Here is an 18,243-nt window from a genome sequence, read left to right on the forward strand (position 1 = left end):
CACAAAAAAATTTCTCATAAACCAAATGAAATAAGGACAATAAAAGAAAAAAAAGATAAAAGAGAAAAGAGGGAGACCCATCCGGTTTTTGTTCTCCACCGACTCTCTCTCTCTCTCTCTCTCTCTCTCTCTCTCTCTCTCTCTCTCTCTCTCTCTCTCTCTCTCTCTCTCTCTCTCTCTCTCTCTCTCTCTCTCTCATGAGATTTTTCATATTATGAACTTTGGTCTATGATGGTCAGTGGTGTTGTAAAATTATGCAAAAGGTATGTGGTGAGAAGTGAAAAAGTTGAAGATAAAGAGGAGAGTGGGTATACGTGTGTGGAGGAGAAAAAACAAGAGAAAAAAAGAAGAAGAAACCAATGGATGAAAAAAGAAAGAGAAAAAGGGAAAATAAAACAAAGATTAAGAAATCAAAATTAAGGAATGTTACCACAATATTTTCAAAATATTTTCGCAATAAATTTTAAGTGATAGATTGTTATTAGCTATTATTTGTGAGTAAAAATAATAATTTCAGTAGTAGGTTCAAATTAAAACTTGTAAGAACTTATCACATATGATTTTTTTTTTTTTTTGTAAAATTATTGTAAAAATGTTATAAACATAATACTTCTCATTAAAATTAGATGATCTTATAATTCATTTCGTTATAACAAGTGCTCAATGGTATTTGTTTAAAAAAAATTATTGGAAAATTTAGAAATATTACTATTGGAAGATTAAAAAATACAGATGTCGAGAATTTGAAAAATATAATTAACCATTATGAATGAACAAAGGAAGATTAGAAAATAATGAAGAAATAATATTTTAATAGGATAGGGAAAAAAAAAAAAAAAGATAGAAAGTATTAGAAAGTGTATTTAAAAAAGTAAGTGGATAATAGGTAAAAATTACTGTTCATCTCAAGTCTAATGTTTGTGTCCAGGCCTTGCGGGGTTGTACCGACCATGTCATATTGTCCCCATAATTTTTTTTTTTTTTCAAAAGTTGTTGTCCCCTTGTTGATGTCATACTTTTTGAACCGATTATGCTATGTACACAAGAATAACCAAGTAAGCTAATAAAGTCCATCTGTGTTTCTAAACTGGTATATAGAATGATGTGCATTTAATTAACCCACCACCTCAACGAGTCTAACTCAATCTGACAAGTGACACCTTAGATTGGTCTTTTGTGAGTTGGGTTAGATTTTTTATTGTCTTCTCATCATAATTTTGTTTGAAGCTTGGTTTGAGTCATGGACTCCTGCTTAGATTTGTAAATTTTCAACTTGAGTAATTAATCTGACTCGACCTACCCTATTATAATAGTTCTATTTATTTTTATTTATATATGAATTTTATTTATTTAGAGACTTACATTAAATTTAGTGGTTTGATTTATTTAAATATCTTAAGACTTAGTTTTGATGAAATTAGAGTATTAAAACTAATTGTAAAATTGCAATAATGTATTGAATAATATGTTTATATAGTTTAATGAAAGCCCAATTGTTTTATTACACATGATGAAATGATCTCAAGCTAATCCTTGCAAGTTAGGTTGGGTTTGTTTTTAGAGTTGTCATGCATTAGGTCAGGTTTGGGGCATTTTCAATCTAATAAATTCCCTAATCCAATCCAACCTAACCCTACACAAGTACACTCTGGAGTATGTATAATGATTACTATTTGTGTAAACAACATCATCCTTTATGAATAGAAAAAGAATAGATTTTTTTTTCTCTGAAATTAATCCATTTCAGTTCTCCTAATTCAAATGTCAAATATAAATTTATCAGAAAATACTTTTGTGCAAAATTAACTACAAAAGGAGTGTAAAACAATATGAGGTAAGATTCAATTACACGATGGAAGTGTAATGTAGACAAGTGGTATCTCTTGGTGCCATGTATTTGCTTCATTAGTAATGCTTGAGGTACAATTGAATAGTTATTAACATACCTTTATTTTTCATTTATTTCCTCTTCAATCATGATTTTTCATAGCGATTCCAATAAGAAGCATAAAGTTGGCAGAGGGAAAAAAAATACTTTTAGAAATTAAATATTAGCCTATTTGACACTACACTACAAGAAAATCAAGCTATTACAGCGGATTTTTGTTGTGGCAATTGTGAAAAGTGCTGTTATATGTCATGTATTGTGGTGCTTTTTTGGCCCGCCGATGTAGATGAGATATATTGCGGCGTTTCATTGGACCACCGCAATAGATGTAGCCTTTTGCAACGTACTACAGCAGCGCTCCATAAACCCGCTGCAATAAATATATCCTTTTGAACCAAAAAGGTGCGATTATGGTTGTTCAAAGATACTTTACAAGACAAGTTATGAGGGTAAGTTGCAGTATTTCATTTAACATTTTTATTTCTATTTTCTAATATCTTGCCAAGTCTAAAATTTTCCCACTCAAACAGGGAAATAGAGAACACAAACATTAAAATTTTCCCATATTTTCTCACTAGCCAAACATTTTCTTACTTGCATTTTCAGTCCCATTTTTCCCTCTGTTTTTTTTCCATTCCCTCACCTAAACCAATCACTTTAGTGCCCAACCTTTTCATTTCTCATCCGTTTGTCTCCCTCTCTAAAAAAGAAAAAAAAAACACTTTCTCTCTCACTCTCAAAAGCTCTCGTCACTCTCAAAATCTAGCGATCAATCTTCCCACCACTGCTATGCATCCTCACTCTCAAAACCCAGCTTGGGTCTCTCTCTATTAGCACTCACCGCTGCCGCTCGCCGATTGAAGCCCCAAGAAGCCATCGAGGCTTGGACAAAGCCAAATGCTTGGCTTTTGCCATTGACGGTGCTGACGAAGTGAGGTAAAAATTAGTTTTTTTGTTTTTCTTTTTTAATCTCAATGATATCAAATTTTCTTTTTTGGGTAATTAGTTTTTTTTTTTTGAATTGTATTGCTAATACTCGAATTGGGTCTTAGGGAATTTTGCTAATAAATTGTAAATTTGTTTGTACTATGCAAAATTTACAGAGCTATGTGGGTGTTCTCTGTTTTAATTTTTCAAAAGATTAAAAATAAAAAATAAAAATTAGCAATAGCAAAAAATAATCTAAAATGAGAATTTCTTTTAAGGTATAAAATTGGATTAGTCAATTTGAAATGTATGATATTAGCAAAATAGAAAGAAAAAAAAGGGCTAAAATCAATGTTTTTTTGGGTGAAAAATCATTTTTTTGGAGATGTTGAGATGGTTGACTGGAATACATAGGAGTGACTTTCAACAACAATTAAGTGCATTTGTTGTCTCAGATTAGTCAACATAAAATGGTTGTTTTATGATTATGGATATAACCAATTTATGGTCACAATCTTCTTGAAGTAGTTGGATATAAGACTCTGTGGAGTTTAATGAAGTATGAATTGTGTACACAAATCTCAAATCCAAAACACCAAAACCCATTGAGACCAAAACCAAGCAATTAACAAACCCACCCCACAACTCACCACCAAACCTAACTAAGCACTACTTTTGCAACCACCAACCAACACCACCATGGAGGGACAAGGCGGAAAGAGAGAGACCCATCGAGAGAGACCTACTAAAATAGAGACATTGATTTGAGTGAAAGAGAGAATGGAGCACCAATATTTGAGAGATAGACATCGATTGGAGAGAGAGAGAGAGAGAGAGAGAGAGAGAGAGAGAGAAACTGATCTGAGAGAGGAGGAGTTTGAGACATTTGGGTCTAATTTTGAGCAAGATTAAGAGATGGAGAGAATGGATCGATGAGCAATGAACGAAGAGCAAAGATGGCAGTGCTTGGTCATGGAGTTAGAGAGAGATCTGATAGTTTTAGAAGAGAGAGAGAGAGAATGTCTTAAAAGAGTTGGAGAACATGCTTAATAGAATGTTATTTTGATTAATTATTATTGATCTAAGAATATGAGTTATATTTTGTGAAGAACACAAAGAACATAAACATGTTCTTCCAAAAAATTAATAATAATGAAAGGGAAAAAATTGATTTAATTATCTTATTTTATTTTTAAAAAAATATAGAAATTCAGAAAAAAAAAATTTTATGTGATTTATTATTTATTTAAATACTAATGTAAAATTTTTAATATGTTAAATAATTTTTTAAAATTTTTTTAATGATCATGTCAGCATTTAGTATGCAAACAATGCACTTCGTTTGTCATGTAAACAATTTCCTTCAGTGAGATAACAGTAAAAACCAAAATGGAATGCATTTTTCATTTTAGTGACCAAAAGTGATAAAATAGAAAAGTAGAGACCAAAATAGATATGACCCCATAATGTAGGGACAAAGTGCAGTTATGCATTTTTTTTATCCTTCCCAGGCAAAATTTCCCACGCCTAACTATTTTTTTCACTCTTTCCCCCCAAAGTTTTTTTCCTCTCCTGCACAAAATTTCTCCAAAATTTTTTTCCCACTTACATCTTTCATTTCCCATACAAAAGTTTCATTTCTCACACAAATTTTTTACTCATAAATCTCTCTCATTTTCTCTATATCTCTCACACGGCCTCACACACACACACAACCCCACTAGCGAGCAGAGCCTAGCCTAGCGCCAGTGTACCCGAGCCGAGTTGAGCCCAGCGCCAACGAGGACCAGCCCAACGACGACATGGATGAAGCCAAGCCCAACCATCGACTCCTCTCCTAATTGATCTCTCTACTATCGACCCATAGCCATCGGCTCTCTCACCCTCACCACAAGATCCTTTCTCCCTCTCTCCCCTTACCATCCCTATACCCATTCATTTTTCCTCACCATACCCATACCCATATCCATTCTGATTTTGCTTGGTAAGTTATTTATTTGATTTTTTGTTTTGATTATTGTGAAATTTCGAGTTTGGATTTGGATACTTAACTTTTAGGTTATTTATTTAATTTCCAGTTTTGATTTTTGTGAAATTTGGGTTTGGATTTGGTGAAGTAATTTAATTTTTGTGATGCATATTTTAATTTTTGTGTTTAGGCGTCATTTTGTTATGGTTTGTTCGTACTCTTTCTTTTTGTTCATGTCTATATCACTGCACTATGGCACTTGGCTAGCGTGGTTTTTGTATTGGAACCCATTTATGAGTTTTCTGCTATGAAAAAGAGATATGAGTTGTTGAAGGGAAAGACCCTTTATGCCTTTGGGCTTGTTTTTGTGTAGTTGGCAATCTATGGGGTTATTGGTGGAGTATTTAGGTCAGTGGTTGTGCATGGAGATAAAACCTCTTTTAGTTGGCTAAAGTGTTTTAAGGTCCTTAAAGTTGATATATATCTGTATAAAAGAAAAAAATAATCCAATATATCTGCTTTGAGTTTTCACTAAAAAAAATTTAGAAGAAAAAAAAATTGAATTCAACCACATATACATTTGAAACTATTGTTTGGCCAATATGAGAAAGTTTGACTTATTGGTGGAGATTTGTGAAGAAATCTATTTAAATGGTTGGTTTTCATGCGGTGGGCAACAAGCGCCACTAAAGGTCTAAAATTATGTTTTAAATGAAGCCCTACAATGGTGTTTATAGCCTGTCACTAAAGCTTCACACATATAGCCACTAAAAGGTGTATGTGTTCTATTTTACATGAAGCCCTATAACGGTGCTTATTGCCTGCCGCTAAAGGTTGTCACCTATAGCAGCGCACATAATCCTCCACTAAAGATCAATTGGCCCAAATTCTAATCTCATATGGTAGCTATTTTCTGCCCACTACAATAAACCAAAGCCGCCACTAAAAGGTGCATCTATAATGATGCTTTTTGTTACCATCGCAATAGATATATAGCGACGCCACAACAATGATGGGAAGGACCGCCGCAATAGCATCCGCTGCTAAAGGTTAAATGTACCTTTAGCGGCACTTTTTGGGCTTTAGCAGTGCTTTTGGCCCACCACAATAGCCCTTCTTCTTGTAGTGCTAGTTAATCTGGTAATAAAATTTATCACTCATTTAAAGACCACTTTCATTTGGGAAACCCAACTTCAAAATTTAAAACATCAGTGTTAAGGACATATTTTATGTAGTTGGCTAATCCTTTGACAAAACGCACTTTACTTGTATCTGGGTAGATCTAGAATGTGTTTAATACTTCAAAGAATAAGAGTTCAAGTCTAGTACTAAAGCCATGCAAATCTGTCCAAGAAACAAGTGAAGAAGCGTTGATTCCTTAAAGCTCAACAGCTGCTCGACAGATAGTTATCTATCAAGGTTTAATGAGGCTCGACAGATACTATCTATCGAGGTTACGGAAATTCAGATTTCCAGATCTGATTTTCGGCCCATGCTGACATGTATGTGTAGGGTTTCTTTTCTCACAACCCTAGACATATATAAGGCTTATTTTAGAGGGTGTCACATATGAGAATACAAGGAGAATATATGCAAAAGGTGACCGAAACCTTATTCTCTCTAAAAGAAGCTACTTCGTCTTTGCGCCTTATGATTTTGTAACCAAGTGCTTTTGATCTTCATTGTTGATGAAGTGAAGAACTTTGCAGCCAATATTTTCTTCTCAAGTTGGTGAGTGAGTCATGTACTAGAATTCGTGCAAAGGGAGTTAGTCATGTAGTGGGATCCGTGCATCAAAGGGTGGCATTCATATATTGAAGAATTTAGAGGTTCTGAAATGGTATAAGGTTTCTATTGTGAGTTGATCTACGGGGATTGTAGAGTCTAGGGACAGGTTTTGTACTAGATCTAAAACTTCTCTTTACTATAGTGAATTGCTTTTTGGGAAGGTTTCCTCCCAGGTTTTTTACTATGAAACTGGTTGGTTTCATTGGTTTTCCTGGGTCATCATATATTGTCTTATTTATTTTTCCGCTGCATATTATTTGTAACATGATATTGATGTTTGTTTGTTTTAATAAGTTTTATTTATAATAAATCTAATTAATAACTTGGGTTTAAAACTTGTTAATTCTATCAACCGAGGTCTAAATTTCCCAACAATCAGTAATTGAAATATTCAATTTTGGTGTGATTCATTCGAATTCGTAGCACTTTTTTGCAATTTTGGAAAGAAGTACTTTCATATCTTCTATCTTCTCTGCTAGAGTGAGAAAGCTAGCGAACAACTTAAATCTCAAGAATAGGAAGAAACAAAATGATCCGATGAGTAAATTTTAGAGAGAGATGTAAGATAATTAGTTTTATAAGGTCAAAAACAGAGAAGGGCTTTCTTCATTATGGTAAGTCTTCATACAACCAAATACATATTACAATACTATTAGTGTGTATCCAAAAGGCCAAAAGATCTCTCAAGTGGTGTAAGGTAAGGGAGAACCAAATTTTGACTAAGTTTCATTTGCCACATCACCTAGGTAGGGGGAGGTTCTGTGTCATATTACGGTGCTCACAATATCAAAATACAATAGTTTAGAAACAAAAAAAAAAAATAGATTTAAAAAAAATAAAGTTTATAGTTTTCTATTGAAAAGAAAATCACTCAAAAATTGAATTGGGTACATGTTGTGCGTGGCAGTGTAGTTGTTGCTGCTGAATTTTAGTTTGGATTTATGGAGATTTGTGGCCCTAGATATGTATTCATGTTCAAGATCCTCACTGTTCATGTTTTTAATTTTTTTTTTCATTGGAATTGATAAATCAATTTTTTTATTCAAATGTTGATGTGGCATTTTTATCGTTATTTTAGTATCCACATCAGTTTCAAGTATGCCAACACTACAACAAAATGTATTTTCAATGAAAATATTCGTCACTAAAAGTCTAGTTTTTCGTCGCCAAGAACCTTTTGCAACGAAATCTACTATGTAGCAACAAAATTCATTTCGTCGCTAATACCTTGTCTCTAAAGGTCTTAGCGATGAAATATTTCATCACTAAAGGTTCGATTAGTTTTTTTTTTTTAATAAAAAAATTAGCGACGAAAACAATTCGTCATGAAATGTTTTCCTCGCTAAAAACACTATGTAGCGATGAAAATATTTTGTCACCAAAAAAACTTTATTTTATTTGATCATATTTAATGATGAAAAATTTCGTCGCTAAAACTATTTTGTAAGAAAATTCGGGTACATATAGTGACGAAAAAGTTCATCACTAAAACTATTTTTAAGAAAATTCAAGCACATATAGCGATGAAAGTTTTCGTCACTAAAACTATTTCTTAGAATATTCGGCTACATTTAGCAACAAAATATTTCGTCACTAAAATAAAATAAAAAAATAAAAAAAAAATTTGTTGTTGTATTTGGCGATGGAAAAATTCGCCACTAAAACTAATTTTTTGTTTTTGTTTTTTTTTTTTTTGTCTTTGATATAAACCTGTAACCTATCATTACATTTTTACAACCTCACATTTGAATAACACATTTATTTCAACAACACATTTATAAGAAAACGATCCCTACATTCCATAAGTAAAAAATAAAACAAGTATCCAATTCAATCCATCCATACAAATTGTTTGCAACACATACGATAATACCAAATATTTTATAACAATACAAAAAGTTTAGCATAATATAATTAGGACCAAAATAAGATGTCTTCAAATGTCTTCAAATAGTGCCAAAAGAAAATGCCCTAAAAGCCACCAATAAAAAATCTGCACAAATATAAAAACAATACTACATTAAAATCGTAAAGTAAAAACATTAGCTATGTTATAAAAAACATTTCTAACAATTCATTAAGAGTAGCCACACCAATGAATTAAAAGCACAACTCCTAAAGGTCAAGTTGTAGAAAGCAAACTTAGATTTTCAAGTGTAATGTAGTACAATTAGTTTCAAATAATGCATTAAAAAAAGTAGTCACACTATGTAGTGCGGCTCAATTGCTAAAATAAAGTACTAACCAATAAGTCTTTTAACTTTTAGACGAACTACCCCCATAGGTAAGAGTGTCAACATAACCCTTACTCCTCAAAAAGTTAAGGATATTCTTTTGCACCTCTTCTTACTTCGCTTGCGCCTCTTGGTCTCTATCTCTTGCCTCTTTGAGCTCAATTATCTCACTTTCTAGACGATGGATATATTCTACCAAGGAACTAGATGAGGCGGTGGTTATTAGAAAAGATGAAGGTCTCACCACAATATGAATTTAAACCACAATTCAAAAAAAAAAAAAAACACTCTTAATATGAATTTAAACCACCTTATAACTCCATGCAAGCCACCCGCTTGCTCCAATATAACAACCCTCCACAAAACCAATTATCAACATCACGATATATAATGATTACAAGTATATAAAAAAAAACTATTAAATAATATCCATCACATATAAATCAACAAAATTCATTCATAATTCCAAAAAATAAAAGACACTTCCAATATAAATTTAAACCACCTCATAACACTATAACAAGCCACCTACTTGCTCCAATACAACAACCCACCACCAAAACCAATTATCAACATTAAAAGTATAGAGTTTTTTAAGTATTTAAACAAATTTTACTTATTATGCTCAAGAGCGTACCCCTTTAAAAAATGATCCAAAGTTATCACAAACAATGAGTATTGAACCTACAAAAGAAAAATCTAATTTAAGCAGAGTTTTTCAATACACTTACTAGCTATATAATCACTACTAGCAATAGCATATAATGCTCAGTGTTACAGCATAATGCTCAATATAAGTATTTAAGCAGAAAACATCTCAAAAAAAGAACAACTCATGCATAATGTATTTTAACATCTAAGTCTATAAGCTACTTAGGTAAAGTCTTTTTCTCATTCATGAATGCACGAGTCTATATTAATACTTAAACAAATATACATTGCACAATCAAACACTCCCAATGTCAATTTATACCACTTTATAATACCATGCAAGTCACCCGCTTGCTCCATTTCAACAATCCACCATAATACCAATCATTAACATCACAATATGTAATGCTTACAAGTATTGAAAACAATTAAATAATATTCATCACATATAAATCAACAATATCCATTCATAATTCCAAAAAATAAGAAACACTCCCAAAATGAATTTAAACCACCTTATAACACCATGCAAGCCATCTGCCTGCTCCAACACAATAACCCACCACAATACCAATTCTCAACAAAACAATATATAATGCTTACAAGAATTTAATAAAAAGTTACTTACTATACTCAAGCCAACACACACCTCTACCAAAGAAATCCAAAGTAACCACAAACAAATAATGTTTAACCTTCAAAATCAATTAAGTAAATAACAAAGTCTAATACTTTAATCCTTTTGAATCTAATCGTAGGATCCTACATTAAATTTCTTAACAATTACACAAAAGTTAGACAAATTCAAACCTAAAAGCCTAAATCGAATATGATGCAAAGAAACCTACTTAACCAAATAGCGACAATATAATTATTGGTAGAGCAAGGAAAGAATTTACATAATAAAAATAAAAGGAATTTGTAAATCCATAATCTATTACCACATGAAAGAATATAGATTAGCAAACAAAAAGATATGTTAGATTGAATTGAAATTAGAACCATATTTGTTAAAATAATCATGTAACATTACTCCTATGCTCTCACATGCAACCAGAAGTAATAAGCTAAACCCATGTAGCAGACAGATCACTGTATAGCTCATAAAAAGTTCACATATCAAACCATATTTGACTAGATCACCAATATATAAAATTTTATAATACCAAAGCTGACTAGATGAGATGAAATAACATTAAAGTTTTGGTCACTTTGACACAATGACATGCATCAAATTGTTGATGCCCTTAATTGAAAATTTTCACTTGATGCGATATTTTTGTTAAAGATTACAGTACCTTCTGACATAGCTGGAAATTGCCAAGTGCAACTACTCAAGTCTGGACCTCCAACTTTACCTAGATATATGTAGTATATTATCAATTACTAATAAATATTTTAATATAATTACCAAAAAAATATTTTTTGTAAGTAGCTGACCAGTTCTTATGGTTTTTCCTGTATTCCCTTCTTTGGCTCTCCTTTCCTCCTATTCTTTCTTGAGAACTTTCTGAAATAAAAAGAATGTCGGTTAAGTCTCTATATAATGTTGAAAAAGGTAATAATATAGTACTCCAACTTAAAAGATCTTAACAACAATTCTGCACTAAACCCTTTGACAATAATATTGTCATAATAAAGACTAAAGAATATCAAGTTAGGCAGAAAGCAAAAACACATTAACAATATGAAAGGGAGAGGAAAAAAAGAGAAGGGGACAAAGGAAACAATGGAATGCCTCCAATTTTTCCACTTGTTTGGGATCTTGCAACTTCTGCTCATTGCTACTAAAACAAATTATGAAGCAGTCAATCAAATAAAGCAACATATGTAGGACTTGCTTTCCTACTATGTATCTGCAAAAAAACCTGTAAAATATTTGTTTAAATCAAAACTTGTTGTGCCCAATATTCATTAATTTAATCACCAAAGTCACATTCACAAAGATAATTTATCTTCACAGTTTTTTCAACCAATTAACCCAACCACTGAACCAATGTCAAAATGTCTAAGTCTTATTACAAAGGTTTTACCTTAGCACATTTAAACTTTCATTTATTTATTTATAAGTGGTGGCTCCAAGGTAAGGGACTAAAACTGACAATGATACAAACCTTTATCACATTTGTGGTTTTATATATATAAACAAAAACACCCTTTATCACATTTCTATAAATCTAGCTTCCATTTTATTTTTTCCATTTCTCATGTCCCTTTACAACAAACATTCAACCGTCAAAGCCACACCCATGACCCACCAACCAAGCTATAAATACCCAATACAACCGTACATACCCCCAAACAAAGCTAAAAATTTAGGACAATAAGACATATTCAACACTATTAAAAAAAATTGTCAAATTAAAATCAAAACTACAAAATAATAATAATAATAATAATAATAATAATAATAATAATAACAACAACAACATATTTAAGAAATATAAAGTAAAAACAAAAAGAGGTTTATAAAAAATAAAAATAAAAAAGGAAGAAACATACCGTTGGACTTCATGGTGGCTGTCAATGGAAGCAGATCTTCGGAGGAGACGAAGGTGTCATTGGTGGCTATCAATGGAGGTGTTGCTGGTGGCTGTCAATGGAAGCAACGGCGGTAGTGGTGAGGTTATCGGCCAGGTGAGGCGAGGTGAGGATATGTGAGGTGGATTATGACAGCATGGCGAGGTTAACGGCGAGTCTTAACGGCGGCGTGGGGAGGTGGAGAATGACAACAGAGCAAGGATTGGTGGCGTGGCAAGGATCGGCGACGGTGGAGTGCGACGGCATGGAGTTAAGAGAGAACACGTTAATGAGAAGCTGAAAAATTACTAAAATGAGGGTTTGGTTTCTTTTATATTAACGCTTTTAGCGACGAAACTATTTTCATCGCTATAGACCACTTTTAGCGACCAATTAGAATTTCGTCACTATAGACCACTTTTAGTGACGAATTAGAGTTCCGTTGCTAAACTGGCTTCAGGATAACCAAACTGATTTTTTAGCGGCGAAATTGTTTCATCTCTATTGGGTTCTTTTAGTAACGACATTTGTATCGTCGTTGATAATCTCCCCGCAAAATTTACAGTGACCTAATTATTTCGTCGCAAAAAACTTAGAGTTTCACTGATGAAAAATTGTCTCTGTAAACTTGTTAAATTGATGCCATATTTTTTCCTTTTGGCACCCTTCTTTCAAATCAACAAATAGCGATGAAATTTCAATTTTGTCGCTAAAAGTCATTATTTTTTCATTTTTAGCGACAAAATTCAAATTTCGTCACTAAAGGTTATTATTTTTTGTGACGAAATTCAAATTTCGTCGCTAAATGTAAGTTTTCAGTGAAGAAAAATTTTTCCTCACTAAAATTCGTCACTAAAAATACATTTTGTTGTAGTGTAACTGTGCACACTATTTGTCATATAGGCATTTTCTATTAGTGAGTTAACAGTATGAACTAAATTGAGTGCAACTTAAAAATAACAAAGACCAAATTAATTGTTACCAAAATGTTGGAACCAAATTGACTATGACCTTAATATGTAGGAACAAAATAATACTTTCACCTATTTTTTATATATATATATATATATATATATATATATATATATATATTGCATTAGAATTAGGATAACCAAATTGCTTATTCTAACTTTTTTTTTTATCAAAAAATAAGAGAACACAGGAGTACAAATTGACTTTATAAATTGCTTTGTTAAGTTAATTTTTTTAAACCTAGCATTGTTATATATTCATTCAAATTTTAGTTATTCTGGTATCAGTTAGGGGGATAATTGAACTAGACATAATCATCACAAACCTCAGAAGGCATGGTCACAAAAGTTGGAATATCTTCAACCAAGTTATATGCAGTAAATTGCATCCAATGGCGTGTCAAATTCACTCCCTTATGGACCAAATCTTTGGTTATATTAGAAGAATTTGATAAGTCAGCCTATTAGAGAACGTAACTGCGTAGGAAAAGGAAAACACAGGCGGCTACCAAGTCAGGTCTTGTTGTTAGTTGTTGGAGAAGAATTAAGAAGAAGTCGGTCATGAAGAACAAGAAAACCTTGCCAGGTCTTTGCTGGTGAACTTGGTCGAATATCCTAGTAAGTACCTGGGGATTGATTTTAAGATGCGGGGTAGAAGAGTGGCTGATTTCCAATTTCTGGTAGACAAACTCAACTCTAAGCTTCCGGGATGGAAAGCAAAAGTACTTTCTCAAGCTGGAAGAACAACTCTAATCTTCTCTGTTCTCCAAACTATGCCCTTAATTTATACCTTTTTTTGTTTCAAAGTACCTGAGATCATTTGTCACGTAGACATTTTATGTTAGCAAGTTAATAGCTGAAACTAAATTGACTACAACTTGAAAATACCAAGAAATAAATTGACTGCTACCAAAATGTAAAGACCAAGTTAACTATAATCTTAAAATGTAGAAACCAAAATATAGTATTTTTCACCTTTTATTTATTTATTTTATATTGCATTAGAATTAGAATAACCAAATTGCTTCTTCTTCTTCTTTTTTCTCAAAAAAGAAGAGACCACAGGAGTACAAATTGACTTTATAAATTGCTTTGGTAAGTTAATTTTTTTTAACCTCGCATTGCTATATATACATTCAAATTTTAGTTATTTTGGTATCACTTACGGGGATAACTGAACTAGGCATAATTATCACAAACCTCAGAAGGAAAGGTCACAAAAGTTGGGGTATCTGCAACCAAATTATATGCAGAAAATTGCATCCAACAGCGTGTCAAGTTCACTCCCTTATGGACCAAATCTTTGGTTATATTAGAAGAATTTGATAAGTCGGCCTATTAGAGAACGTAACTGCGTAGGAAAAGGTAAACAGAAGCGGCTAGAAAGTCTGGTCTTGTTGTTAGCTGTTGGAGAAGAATTAAGAAGTCAGTCCATAGAAACATAGAAGTTAAAACTGTACGTGTTACTTGGAGAAGAGTTAAATAATAAAAAGTCCATGCACGAATAAGGAAGAATAAGTCTATACTGCAGTGCTTTGAAAATACCTAATACTTTTGCCCTATGAGAGCATGATGTGTTACGTAAAGACACGAGTAAACTAGGCAAATGTACACAAGTACAGTTTTCAAATTTTACACCTTAAAATTTTATAATTTAGAGTTTACACGTTGAAATTATATAACATATACTTCAGTAGACTACAGGCATTAGCTGAATTGCTTATGTAGTTGTTAAGTCATTGTATATACTATATTGTCATGTGCATTACTTGGTCTAATTAAATCACGCCACCTATTTTAAATATTCCATGTAGTTAATTGAAACTAAAAAACTTTTAAAATAGATCTATAATAATACTAATTATTATTATTATTATTATTTTACCTTTCAGCTGAACGGCTGACAGATGAATATAATTAGACGACGATGATCCATCATTCGATGAGGATCTGAAGTTAAGAGTCAATGAAGGATTCCTCTAAAATATCCAATCCCTTAACACAAAATCAGTAATGTTAATGTTACAAGAATGGTGCCAATGTTGTTGTTTGTCATGAAGAAAATGTTAAAGCACTAGGAACCGCGCGATGTGAAGGCTCTAGCATCCAATTAGCCAAGCGTTTGTAACGTTGATGGACTAGTGTGATTATATATTTGTATATACAAATGGTGAGTATATATTTGTATTTACAATTACAGATTCATGGCTAGTGTGTCATTTAGAAGACATTGGATGCACTTTGGGATCTAGTCTGTGCCTCTGTTAGTGTTAGAAACTAGAAATAAACTACATTATAATAGAATGTTACTGAACCATAACTGTATTTTTCTTCCATTTATATATGTAAGTTCATGTAATTTTAAATGATTCAAATTTTCCGTCATTTTTTCTTTGGGTGGGTGATTTTCTTTGTAAGATTTTTTTATTATATTCATAATTCAAAAAAAAAAATTCCCCTAGAGCAGACAATTTGACTTCTTTTTAAACAAACATTGATTTATATCACAAATAATACTTCTCTTTTTGTGCAAAAGAGAAGTTAGGATTTGGAACGGGGAAAAATTTACATACACATATGCACGTACACTCGAACATTTATACATATTGTACCTGAGATAAAAATAAAAAATAAAAAATAAAAAAACCATTTATGTGTATATATGAGTGATATAACATTAATATTAAAAAACTTACAACAAATGTAACATTCACTATATTTGGTTTATGTTAAAAAAAATTTGGATAAATATATAGTCGTTTGAAGTTTTCTTTTTTTACAATAAAAAAAAAATCAAAAGAAACAAAATTCCACTTATTCTTTATACTACGTGCTAGTGTCACAAAATATTGGAAAATATGGAAATTGATGGGGACGTTTTCGACTTGTTAACCCGAAAGACTGATGAGGCTCACTTTGACCGTTAGTCGGCCCACAGGCCCACAGATCCAACGAGGCCCATTGGGCTTGCCGCCAATCGCCATGGATTCATCCCAGGTCTTGAGCTCATCGGGTACATACTAAACCGACAAGCCAACATTGGTCCAGACAAGTCCTAGCCTATCCCGACAGGTCCCAGTCCCAAATCTCCACATGGCACTTGCGTGCTTTCCACTCATATGCCTCTACATGGAAATAACATGCACACCATGCCCAAAAACCCTACTACACAATAAATCTTTCATATATGAGAAGAGAAGCCCTGTGATCCAAGGGCCTTTAACTCTGTATCATCCCTGTAAGGAAATTCTCCCGAATCATGGGATTCAAGTCAACTTTCCACTACTATATAAGCACCCGGCTATAACATAGTCAGATACGCGAATTCTCACTAGCTCTTGCATTCTTGAGTTTGAGGATATTTTTTTATTACTTACTTAACCTTTAGAGGGTTTTTGGCTGGCACCCCATTGGTGCTCTCTGTAAGTTTTCTCTATTTGTGTTCTTCAAGTACATCCATTGGCACGTGTAAAGATGATCAGCTCACTAACGATTTTGTGCATCATCAAAAATATAAATAACAAATATGATATATAGAACTTTAAAATGCATCAGTGATCAGTTATAACATGAGATCGATCCATAAAGACCCATACATCCTTAGAAAATTTTATTGACCTCTGTGAATGAAACCCTATTAATTATACCAGCTTTGCTTGCCCACATTGATTTTAATAGAGCTCTTCATGTTCTAAAACCCTACCTGACAATTGAGTTTATACCCTCTTCACGCTGCTACATGTGGTCCGTCACTTGGTATTTTTGTGTTTGATTTATTTATTTTCTTATTGGTTTGAGATATTGATTATTTAATTTAAGTAGGGATTTAAAAAAAAAATACATATATAAATTACTTGGGAATTTTCTTAATTCATGTAAGGCTAGTGTGCAGCTCGACATGGTTGATTTCCAACAACAGGAAAACCTTAATCTCAAAATCTTGAGTTTAGCTATAAATACTCACAAACTATATATAATTCATTAATGAAATATGACTAAATAATAGAGCATGGATTGGGAGTACTAGTTGAGTAGTTGTAAACATCACGCGGTTTATAACTCACAACTCACTCTTATTTACTGACTGTACGTAATAGTGCATGAAATGCTCAGGTGACAAGCAGTGGGTTATAATATTGGTAGGCCCACTACATGCATCTATTTATATGCTTCTTTTCACGTACATTGTAACATCCCGTTAAATTAGTTATTATTATGTAAAGTGAATTTCAGTTAACTTAACTAATAAAATTTATAATAATTAAATAAGAAATTTGAAATATAATTCTCACATACACTAAAAACTGACTAATATTTTTATCTGACAATAAATAAATATCACTAGAAACGGAATTATAAATTAAAATTCTCTAAAAAAATAAAAAACAATAAATAAAAAGATCACAATTCAGGACACCTATTTAGGATAAAAATAAAAAGGGGTAGAGTGAACAAAAATAAAATAAAGCGAAGGACCAAAACTGAAAATAGAAGAATTTTTATAGGAAATTAAGGTCTCTTTACCCTAAATGGTGCTAGCCATTTTCAGCCACAAGTTTCCCCTCCCCGTCAACGTTACCCTCTCCACAAATACCAAACCATTTAAATTTAACCCCATACTCCCACTTGCCCCTCACCACCACGGCTCCACTAGGCAACCTAACCTTGACCTCCAACCACCTCAACACCCATTTCTGTTTATTCCTATTAAAATTTGGAATACTTGAATGCATAAAATATTCACTATATGATTGACCCAAGACAAATAATCAAATCTTATGGATAAAGACCAAAGGGAAGAGTCCACAACCTTATGGTATTTTTGTGTTTGATTTATTTATTTTCTTATACATAAAATATTTCTCTTCTTTTCTCTCTTCCTTCTCTCTTTCTCATCTGCTCTCTCACTGTTCAGACTCAAGACCCCGTGGGTTTGCTTCACGGTGGAATCGGATGGCTCTGATGGGTCGGCGTGACGGCTCCGATGGTTTGAATCGGAGCTCTGATCGGCGTGGTATGAATTTTTTGTTGTGAGTTTCTGGTATGGTTTTTTTGTTGTGGTCTGCGATCGGCATGGGTTTCTTTGGAGGTGTGGGCTGCGATCAGCGTGTGGGTTGATATTGATGATGGAGGAGGAGTCTGGGTGTGCGATCGGCGTGTGCGATCAGTGTGGGTTTCTTTGGAGGTGGTGGGTTTTTTTTTTTTTTTTTTTTCCCAGTTTCACCGATCTGGGTTGATATGGATGATGGAGGAGTTGGGTTGATATGGATGATGGAAGAGGAGTCTGGAGGATCG

The 18,243-nt window shown here is 32.8% G+C and overlaps 1 long non-coding RNA gene across 1 annotated transcript; it reads right to left on the reverse strand.

Annotated features, from left to right (window-relative positions):
- Window positions 1-10,752: 10,752 nt before the first annotated feature.
- Window positions 10,753-12,202, reverse strand: LOC142634518 (uncharacterized). The gene is made up of 3 exons (XR_012844196.1): window positions 11,960-12,202; window positions 10,898-10,967; window positions 10,753-10,815 (listed from the first exon to the last, which is right to left on the reverse strand). It is a non-coding gene; the product is annotated as an uncharacterized LOC142634518 (long non-coding RNA).
- Window positions 12,203-18,243: the final 6,041 nt, after the last annotated feature.

Source organism: Castanea sativa, chromosome 5 (assembly GCF_040712315.1).
Source record: "Castanea sativa cultivar Marrone di Chiusa Pesio chromosome 5, ASM4071231v1".
Classification (NCBI taxonomy): domain Eukaryota; kingdom Viridiplantae; phylum Streptophyta; class Magnoliopsida; order Fagales; family Fagaceae; genus Castanea; species Castanea sativa.